Source organism: Amblyomma mixtum, chromosome 9 (genome assembly GCF_055824585.1).
Source record: "Amblyomma mixtum isolate Tamu chromosome 9, ASM5582458v1, whole genome shotgun sequence".
Lineage (NCBI taxonomy): Eukaryota > Metazoa > Arthropoda > Arachnida > Ixodida > Ixodidae > Amblyomma > Amblyomma mixtum.
In genome coordinates, this window is record NC_143020.1 from 57,945,796 (window position 1) to 57,956,867 (window position 11,072).

The 11,072-nt window shown below is 49.8% G+C and overlaps 2 pseudogenes; one reads left to right on the forward strand and one right to left on the reverse strand.

Annotated features, from left to right (window-relative positions):
• Nucleotides 1-9,094, forward strand: part of LOC149329171 (uncharacterized) — a 377,016-nt pseudogene extending 367,922 nt beyond the window's left edge.
• LOC149329175 (uncharacterized) lies at nucleotides 3,867-6,926 on the reverse strand (annotated as a pseudogene).
• Nucleotides 9,095-11,072: the final 1,978 nt, after the last annotated feature.

The window sequence follows — 11,072 nt, forward strand, 5'->3', positions numbered from 1 at the left end:
GCTCAATCCCCGCTCGGGCTCCTGCTCCTCAGGCACCTTTTTTTTTGCCCTCTTTTGCTACCTCTACCCCATCCCTTTGCTGTTCTTCTGCTTGAGAGGGTGTTTTTTGTGTTCATGCCTTGCGCCCAGCTCTTTCTCCTTTTCAGCATATTCACTCTTTCCCTCCTTCCTTCCTCCTTTTCTTCGGGAATACTGCTGTCACCATAAAAAAAGGTGACGTAGAGGGTGAAGGAGAGCGAGAGTGAAGGGAGGAAGAGGGAACACTTAAGAAGGCATGTCCTGGCCGCCTCGGGTACGGCAGACTCGTTGAGCGCTCGGCACTGAGCGGACGCAGAAAGCATCGCTATGGAAAGTTACGTTTACACGCTGGTCGGATTCTGCGGCCGACGAGAGCGGAAACCCTTGAAGTTCGTCGCCCCGATACCCTTAGATCAAGTATGCAGTGCCTGTGGGCTGATTCCCAAGACGCTGTCAGTGCTTCCCTGCATGCACGTGTTGTGCTGGTCGTGCTGCGACCAGTGCGCAGACGTTGCCGGTAGTATCATGTGCCCTCTGGACGGATGCTGGCACCTGGAAATCGACGTCGACTGGGAGGAATCCTCCTTCGATATCGCCAAAAGAGAGGTAAGCGAAGATGGCACTGACCCTTGGTTTTAGTATAGTGAACTAGATTTTAGAGCGCAGCTCTTCGGCGCCCGTTTCTGCGTGTCGCGGCGTCGCCGTCACCGTTGTCCGCTGTGATCAACAGTGGCCACCTTAGTCGCACTTTAAGCTGCGAAACCAATGGAGCGGGAGCTTAGAAAGCAGAGGGATAATAATTGCTAAATTGGTTTTTGAACAAAGCAAACGGCGCAGTATCTGTCTCGCATATCTCGGTGGACACCTGAACAACGCCGTAGGGGAAGGGAGAAAGGTGGGAGTGAAAGAAGAAAGGACGGTGCATAAGTGCCCTCTTGGAACAACGGACACCTCAATCGTGCTTTAAGCTACGTGGCGGTAGTGATATAAAGGAATCGTTAGTGGAGTTTTTCTTGAAGAAAGATTATGTGTGAGAAATAACGTTTTTATTTTATATACATGTCTTGCTCCAATTCTTGGCCTCATTCTATCGAAACGCTGAAATAGCTGATGAGCTGCGCTCAAATTTCGCATAAGGAAGTAACGTAATCGACGGCAATTTTCTTGTGAGAGTTTTTCATTCGACGATTAATACAATTTACCGCCAGGTAAAGAGCAATGCTGGGGGCCCCAATAAGTCATCCAGGAAAACAGGAAAAGGCTGCGAGTATGATGATGATAATAACGATGATTCTATTATAGTCGCCTTGTAGTGGGCAGGCAACATTTTGGCGTCCCCAAGTGGTAAAGAAGGAAAAGTGAAAAGGGAGAAAAGAAGACGCACAGAAATAAAAGCAATTGAGAAAGTGGCCCATCCGTGTACGCACGCACATAAACGCACACACACGAACCGAGCCGACCACTCGGTCAGTGTTCTGTAAGGATGAAACCTCCTTGGTCTACTGATGATGATCATAATGTGTGTGTGGCTTTTCTCTTTGTATGGGGTGGGTGCAGGACTACGCCCGAGCCTGGGAAAATTAAAAAAATAAAGGAGGCAAAAAAATTGGCTGGGGCTTAGCTCGGTTAAGCCCCGATATCAGAAGCGAAAAGCCTCGGTGATGGCATGGCTAAACCGGCAGAACCGCGGCGGCATGCGCCTCCTGTGACGTCACGCGGTTGTTGCAGAGTCACGGCAGCGGCGGCTCCGACCACCTGCGCCTCTCCTGTGACGTCACACAGTTCGCGCAAGCGCACCTGTGGCTTTTTCTCACGACGGGGCCCATGCTCGCCTCGGTGTTGACTGGCCTAGTGAAGCTTTTCGCTTCAAAACGGTGTATTCCGAGAAATATTGATTGTATACGCACGACGTCGTGTTCGCCGACCGGAGGTTTGTACACGCACGTCGTGGGTCGCTTGCGCCGTCTAGCGACGAAAATTGGCGTTCGCTCTCGCCGCACGTAGTCGCGTGCTGCGTTTTTTTTTTTCTCTCCCCCATCCATGCTCGACGGCCTCGACCAGTTCGCCCATGGCTTAGCGTGGATGATAGGCATTTCGTCGTTGCCGTGATGGAGATCTGCTTAGGGGAGAAGTATGACAGCTTTGCGAACTTCGCGAAACAAGCGTTCAGGATTTTCCGAGTCAGAACGAATACACTGTTCGCGACTAAATACAGCGTTGAGAACGAGCACTTTTTTCAGTCCGGAAATTTCTAACTTGAGTGCTTTTCACGAGTGCAAGACGTCAGAGTTAAAGTTATAACGTTGTTCGAACCATTCCCCTTCCCTCACCGCCACCTCCCGTCTTTAGGTTCCTTCGAGGAGCGCCTTAGCCGTCGTACACCGCTAGATACCGCGCGGCATTCGGCAGCGCTTTTTGGCAAGCGACCTAGCTATATGTGCCGGTTGGCCGGCCCCCGTGCTGCAGACCTTCGTGCACCTTCTGCTTTTCTAAGCAAGTGGTTTTCCCCCTCGCCACCTTCGTTATAGTGCGCCTGTCCCGCAGCGGAGCTTCGAACCCCTTGCCAACGGCTGCAGCCGCCCTCGGCGTCCCTTTCCGTAGTCCAGCCTGCCATCGACGCGCATCGCCTTTGGGAGCTGCCGCTACACATGTGTAGCGGCAGCATAAGTGCGCGCTTGCTTTCTTTCTGTTTCGTATTTCGCCCATCATTGAAACTTCTAAAACGAAGCAGCGCTCGCGCGCGGGGTGCGGGCGCTCGCGGTCGCGCCCGAGGCGCCTGCGTCTAGGCGGCCAAGAACGATTGTTAGCGGCTTTGTTATTCTGGAACGCGCGTGTGTACAGGCGCGCGCGCACGCACGCACACAGACACATTTTGCTCCGGAAGCAGCAAGGCTGTAGCAGCATTGGAAACATTGGACTGACAATTTTGTAAAAGAGACTGACGTAAACAAACAAGTTCAAACGAGCTGTGTAGAAGCGGACGAGTTTTCACCACTCCCTCCGCCTTTCCTCTCGGGCCCGCAGTTAGGAAAAAGAAAAGTAAAAAAAAAACACAAATGCGAGCTAAAGGACTTTACGTAATTGCAGTGTGTGGAGTGTCATTTACAGGCTGGGACGGAGCGGTGGGACCGTGGCCCCCGCGATAGAGCAAAGTGCAGCGGCGCGCCGCCGGAGCCGATCACGGAGAATCCACGGCTGGACTCGAGGGGGGCGCGCGCCCCCCTCGAGACCGGCCGTGGGAAAAACAAAGTTGATATTGGTTTTTCTCGTCAGATGGCGCAAGCGTATCACGTCGTGCGTGTACGAACTTCCGGTCGGCGAACACGACGTCGTGCGTATACAATCACTCATTCCGAAAAGGATATGCGAGCTCCTGTTATCGTCGGACGAGTGTCCACCGCATGAGGAGACGAGTTTTCGCTGTGTAGACATAGCTTGCACGTGTCGTCACTTCCGCACCATCAAGCGCTTGCGGCCATGCTGCGGGGCCATCCGGCTTTCTCCGCCCTGCGGTGCCCGACCACTCCTCGGACGCTTTGGATTACTTTCTTATCTTTCGGGCGCGATGCCTGCCCCACAGCGGAAAGAACCATTCAGCGCAGGCTACTTCTCTGTATTTGTTCCATCGGCGCGCGTACGCTACGTACACAAAGTGAAAATTAGCGACGATATAGGGCCGTACCCGCCGCGACCGGGAGTCGACGCGACGATGGGCGTTGGTGTGTTCCCTGAAGTGATCCAGGGGGATATTATGTACTCTTTGCAGCTTTGTGAAATTGGAAGGGACGAAAGCCTTCTAATCAATGGAGGCACTCAACGAGTTCTACAGAAGCCTGTCTGCGATGCGCCTACGGGACGAAAAGCTCGGCCTCGGCACGCCGCTTTCTCTGCCGCCATTGCTCGCTGCGGTCGTGGCGATCCGAACCGGCTTGCCTTGAGCTGTAGTTAGGATGCAGCGACGCGGGTCTCAGTCTAGGTTTGTGTTGTCAGACAAATCGGATGGGGTCAATGAAAACAGCAACGTTCACTTCAGGGTGCAACCGTTGCTTCCCATGGTTTCGCTGACATTTAGTTGACGACACAAGCCTCTTACCTGCACAAAGTGTGCTCCGCAGACAAGGAGATTACAGTTATCGAGGTCCAAATTATCGCGCTTAATGCGAGCCAGCCACAGCTCGCGCAGATTCGTACTGAGTCGAAGATGGAGAGCTCGTACTTGCGTGCCTACGATTATCTGATGAATGCAGACGAAGTTCGTGTTAATCGGCCTCTTGTTTCACCTGGAGATGTCGTTACGGTTGGAGCAGCAAAGGGTGGCGCAAAAAACCACACTGAATCTACAGATGGACGAGAACCAACACGATGCGAGCTACCATAGGCAGCGGTAAGCTAGAGGCGGGCTGACGGTGGTTCGGCAGCATGGCCGACTAGAAACCGACGTCCACCGGATGTGATGACGGTGCAAGCTATGTAGACGGCGCCGTTGCGTTGATAGTTTTGAAGCCGCTGGAAATTTTTAAAGTAATTACAACGTTTGCAGAGCGCCGCCTCTCCCTCTCCTGCGCCCGTCGCCTCCTCCGATTGGTCGAGGGTTTCGCGCGCAAAAGTCCTTTCAACCCGCGCTTTTCGCGGCCGCAGACGCCATATCGTCCGCTCCAACCGCGCACCGTAGGTTCGGCAGGCGTCGTTGCGGACACTGCGCTATTGCTTGCTGTGAAGAACATCGGCTTTTGTTTTGCTCGGAACGTGTGTCAGTCACCTAAATTCAAGCCGTCTATCTGTGCGGCGTGACGGGCTGCTGCGCGTTCGGGTGCAGGAACCGTCACGACGGTGGAAAGCGGTTCTTCGCGATCCCATCATCGAAAACCGACGCGGGCCGGAGGAAGGTTTGGCTACACAGAATTGGCCGGGCGAATTTTAACGCAACGTCATCGACCAGACTTTGCGAAGTAAGGGACGTGCTTTCAATAGCTGCTGAGTTTTCCTTTTTTTTTTCAAGCTACTCTGTCCAGTGGTTTGTTCGCGATCGAGCGTATGGCCGCAGTAAGCTCGACATAAGGGCGCTTGCGTTGAGCGCATCGTGATTGCACGCACGCAAGCGTGTAAGTGACGCGAGGCACACGTCTAACTGTAGAGTGAAGTTCCTTAAATTTGAGCGCATGCTCCAGTTAGACATACATGAGTACTATAAGCGCAGATCAAACTGCACTCTGAAATCGTAAATCGCACGCGTTACATTCTGCAGTCGCGCGCGTGCGCACGTGCGTGCGTGTATATTATATATATAGATATATATATATATATTACAGACAAAGACAAAGAATTATCGCGCCGATATGCATCGTCAAGGCACCGTAGCACCGTTGGTGGAAACACCAGCTAGCGCGCGCTGGCTTGCGTTTACTCTCAAAATATGACCAGTAGCTGTGGGTATGCGTGATAGTGCCCATCGTAAGTGGGTAGTGCGTTTCCTGTCACATACTTTGTAACAGCACTTCCACGTTCTCGCTTCCCCTTGACGCCGAACTAATTTGGAGGAGGCTACGAATGCGAGCAAATCTGTGATAACCTCTTTTATTAATGCTAAAACATTTGTTTGTTTGTTTTTGTTAACGTTGCAGACAGTGACGCCCCCATTATCTCCATTTTTAAAAGCTTTGTAGCCGCTTCTTTTTTTTTTAATTAGATCAGTATAAGAAAAGGCTTTGGCTTTGCCGATGTGCATTTAGTACTCGGGCTGTTTCCGAGCCTGAGCCGGGCAAGTCAACCTCGCGGGCCGGGTTCGGGCCTATATCGAAAAAATCGGGCCGGGTTGGGGCGCGTAACGAAAAAGGTTGACGGGCTCGGGACGCGTGAATAATTAAGGCCCGTGCAGTGCTCTAATAGCGACTATACGAATGTGGAAGATTATCGGACAGATGTGTTAAAAGCCAGGTAGGTTTTGCTTCTCACTAAATGACTGATGCCGATGAAACATTTACGTATACTTTATTATCCCATTGCTGGCAGGCGAAGGTTATTTGCGAGGTAGGTTTTCTCCTTACTAAGTAAGTATTCCAAAGAAAATTTTTATGCGGGAGTCTATATCGTTACAGTTCATGCACGCGGTAGAACAGGGGAGGCACAGATAAGTGTACACGTAGCGTGGCCTTCATACCGTATTTCGAGCACTCCCTCAAGCGTCTTACCTGGTCCGCGATACACTGCAGCAGACCAAAACCAAAAGCCACTAGAAGATCGGTTGAACTACGGGCATTTAGAATGCCTTTACTTGCAGGTGTCTTTTCGGATGTCAAACCTGTGCATCCGTTGTAGCACGTCCAGCGATCCGGCGGCGACGGTCGTTCTGTTTGCATACTCCTCTTCACCAAAACAGATCACCGCAAATTCCTTCTACGGCCTCGTGATTCACGGTCACGTTCAATGCATGCCCCACCCTCGATATCAAACTTGGCACGCCGCATAAAGCTCGGCGCACCCGGACGCGATGCGCGCGCCGCTCTACCAAAACAATCCATTTATGCGTGCTCATTTTTGCCTTTAAACGATTCAGTGAAGCATGCAAATGTTTCTCCTAAGTCACCGATGTATTTATGCAGCGGAACGCACGGTTAATGCGGAGACATAGAGAACTCGGCAAATACGGGAATTCAGCGCAACCAATTGAAAAGGGGCGTTAGTGCCTTCGGAGCGGGCTAGAGGCGGCCACCGCAGTCACATGAAATCACAAAGAAAACAAAAGTCGTTCGGCCGCGCGCGGGGGAGGAAGAGAGAAGAGGGAGGGCGTATTGACGCTACTTTAGTTTCTTTAGGGGCTTTAATGCTGCCTGGTACCTGGCGCCATCTGGCGCCGTCAAAGCGACTTGCGGAAGCGCATTGGCTGCGTGCGGGCTCCGACTACACGTCATGCTAAAGCTGTCTAATATTTAGCACTCAGTGGGCTCAACCCGACTTTCAGTAGAGCAGTAGCTCCAAGGTTGCGCAATATGCCAAATTTGAAGGCTCGTCGATCGGACTCCTTGCCAATGCACAGCATAAAACCTGAACACAAGCCTGAAAAATGCAGTTTCTGAAGCGTTCACACTTGAGAACTGCCTTTTTAGGGCAAATTTTAACTTGAAAGCATTAAGGGCCGTATTCAGCGGAGAACCGGCCATCGGCAATGGCATGTCGAGAAAATCGGGATTGATCGAGAGGGTCATGACGTCAAAACCAAGCACAGACTCATGCGGGTAATTCAAACAACAGACAACAATGACGCAGTGAAACAGTGATGACTTTGCTAACATTTCCTCATGGGTCTACTGTGTGGTGATGCAATCCCACCACCATTACGTAGTGCCTGGAAGAACGAAAAGCAATTGCGCTGAAAATAAAAAAATGATCGAGATGCGAGTCTGTGACTCGAACTGCTACTCCTCAAAAACTGGGACCGGTGAGGAAGGTTTGTTCGACTTGGCTGAAATGACGCCTTGTGTGTTAAAAAAAAAATAAGATGACATAGACGTCAAAATAATGCAATAAAGAAGTTTTCATATCTGTGGAGTGATCTGCAAAGAGGACCTCAGGCTGCTGAAGAGATTAATGGAACCGCGTCGTGCCCTTACGGTAACTCTTTAGGATGAAAATTAGGGGCGATCAATTTGTGCGTTGCAGAGGAAATGGGGTAAAATTCCACTTATGATTCCTTCTCTTCCAGTCAAGATTCTGATTGTGAGCACATCTTTTATTAATTCTTTTTGCGCCTGTCTTCAGTCATTTTTATATAACTTGAGTCATTTTCAGTTCGGCATCTTCCTCCTGCCCTATACAAGCGTGGAGGAGACGTTTTTGTTTATATTTTAATTTGAATAATCGAAGTCATATACCGGGGCTGACAAGGCCGTCCCATCTTGATGTTTCATGATTCTTCTCGCTTGCACTTTTAGTAATTTCAATAACTAACATTTACCGCTTTGAATGCAGGTCAGATGCTGGAATGAAGAGAACGGTTGCACTGCTGTAATGGCTGCTTCAGACATCGCCGAACACTTCCAGCACGACTGTGGACACCACTCTGTTCACTGCCCAAAGTGCTCGGCGTCTGTTCTTTGCCGCAAGGTGTGCGAGCACCTCAGATCTGGCTGTTCAGGTCACACAACTCGTCCTCCTTCAGAACGCGGAGGGCAGACTGGGCAACATGACGAATCACTTTTGACAGCTCTGAGCAAAGCCCTAGATCAGCACACAGGCGAAATGAGGGCACTCCTGGAGCAGTTGCTCAGCGATGGCAATGCACGAGCCGACCAACTGAACAAGATCTCGCAAGATGTAAACGCTGTCAGGAAAGCTATAAAGCAGGAACCCTCTGAGGGAGCCCGAGAAGGCCACGGCACTTTAAACGGAAGCGTTCTCCAAATAACCGCTTCTGAGCAAATAGAAGGATCCTTGATCGCTAGAAGTGAGGTAGCCGACACTCTCTCGAGCAGAATAAGATCATTAGAAGAAGAAATAAAAGGTGAATTTGAAAAAGCGACGGCACAGGGGCACGACTGCTATTCACGGCTTGCTGCAGCCGTCAATGAAGCTAAGGATAGCGAAAAGGCAAACTGAAGGGCATTGGGCCAATTGAACAGACTCATTCGTCAGACTGAAAACGGAGCATCACTGTGCAATTTTTTTTATCAGAAACATTCAACTGCTACACGATACAGCTGTGGCGCTAGGATCCGCCGCCTATGACACCAAGCAAGTGTACCTGTGTGGCTACCGCGTGTCTCCTGCGGTTGTGTTCAAGAAAAATGACCAGGCTCTGTTGATTTTTTGGAGGTTGCAGCTACACAAGGGCAGCATGGACGACGTAGTTAAATGGCCATTCCAACACAGATTTAGGCTTAGTGTGGTGCACCCGAAGGAACGGACAAAACGGCTGCTCGAATTTAAACCCTCTCCTTTATGCACATATATGCGAAGGCCCACAGGATCATCGAACGAGCCTTGTTATCATACTGAAGGGTCGTTTAATCTGTTCTACCTTGCACGTGACGGCTATGTGCATCAAGACGAGCTTCGGATGACACTGGAGTTGATTTTGTGAGTCGTACTTGCATGTTGGAGTGAGGAGGACATTGTGCAAATGCCCGAACGCCAGTGGTGTTTGTGGAAGAAATTTCACCTCAGGAAATTTTAAGTGGATCATTGTTTGTATCAACTGACCTCTGCGCATAACTTTTCAGCAGATTTACTGTGAAATAAAATTGTTTTTATGTGTCTCTTGCACTCAGATCTCATCAAGAGCTGTAGGTTTATTAGAACCTGTGTACACAGACATAATGAAGGAAACATTGTGACCGAAAAGTTATGCGCCCTGAGGAGATCTCTTGAAATATTTTTGCATGCTTCCCATGTGGTTGGAGTGTTTAGATTTTTGGACCACTCAATATTTAGATTCAGGGAGAAGAAAGAGCCACAACTCTCTGCGGCACTGGGCATAGTAAACCCGTGCTTTGCCTCGTCTTTCTTGTTTATTCTGGTTAGCTTCTTTTACATTAGCTTTCAATAAAGCACTCCTATGTAAAACAAAAAGCTCGATACAAACCCGGAAGTAGCACTGAAAACGTCCCTAAACATGATTCTCAAGACGTCCCAAGTATGCGCAACGGACGGACAAATGGACCTCAGTTGGAGTGCTTCAAGACCAGTTTATACAGCCTCAAGATGTCTGAACATACCGACTTGGACATCCTGAGGTCATACGCAGGATTTCCTTGCGTTGTCTGGCCAAATGGCCTACTTCTACAATTCCAGCTCCTCAAAAGTCGCGAATGTGGCGTTAAACTACCAAAAGCTTCGCAGAGACGAGCGAACTGCTTGTGCTGCTACGCGCACAACAATTAAACACGGCTTGGATTGTTCGATTGCAGCGCAAATACGCAAAATATTACTCCTGCCTATTTCCATGCAAACATGACGCATATGTGGGATTTTCTGCCATGTGCCAAAGCCCGCTCCACGAAAGGTGAGACTTTCCTTGCTGTGAGCCGTTTTCTCATTAAAGTTGTGAGTGCGCTACACTGGGCCATCGTCTCCATGGTTCGGCTCACGCTAACCTCGAACCCGCAGTGGTTTAAACTCCATCTACGCGAACTTTCGCGAGAACACAAAGCTGCGGGCTCGGCTCTTGCTTAGAGTCACCGTGTCTTCCATTAATAGCCTTGGCCCGGAACCAGATCGTTCATGCTTCCAGTTGCTCTCTCGTGCATTGCGGTGGAGCACATCTTAATGACCAGGCTTGCCGGCCTGGTCGTCGCAGCTGTACCAGCATATAGGCCTGAAATAGGTTCGACATGTATTTTGCTGCGGTATTGAGGTAGAATAAAATAAAATTAATAACGAAATTTCTATTTGCTTTTTGCGAGCGTTGAATAACCAGCATAACATTTCTTATGGGTTACACACGGAAGGGTGTCGGTGAGACACGTTCTGTGATGGCTGCTAAGAAAGTTACTGCTGCAAGTACGTTACGAGATGTAGTATAGTGTCACCTTTCGGTCGTCTCCAACCTTCAACTCCTAGCACCGTCCAACTCATGCTACCTGCAGGAGTTAGAAGGAGCTATTGCTCACGCTACTAGCCAAAAGTATGTAACAGTTTAGCTGTTTGCTCTGCAAACGATGTAAACAGTTGAACGAAACACGTGTAGGTTCCATCTCGGCGTAGAAAGCCAATTTGAAATGCTTCTTTATGCGAGTCAAAACAATTCCATTGCATTTGTACCACCATTTTCGATCTCCATCAATGCCTTTCAAGTTCTTCAGGGTAAACTACATCTGCAGGAACAGCCACTCGCCATTTTCACCAGTTGCGTTCACTCTGAGTGTTCCAGATACTGAAGGGCACTGTGGTAACATCTCTCCCTAATGACCAGTGTAGGAAGTGGCCCCGTGAATTCATTTGTCTATGAAGCGCAACGCAGCGGAGGGCTGTGGATTAATTTTAACCACCTCGGGTTTTTTAATCACCAATGCTGCGTGATGTCAGTGCGCATCAAAGACCTCGTTCATCGAAATTAACCT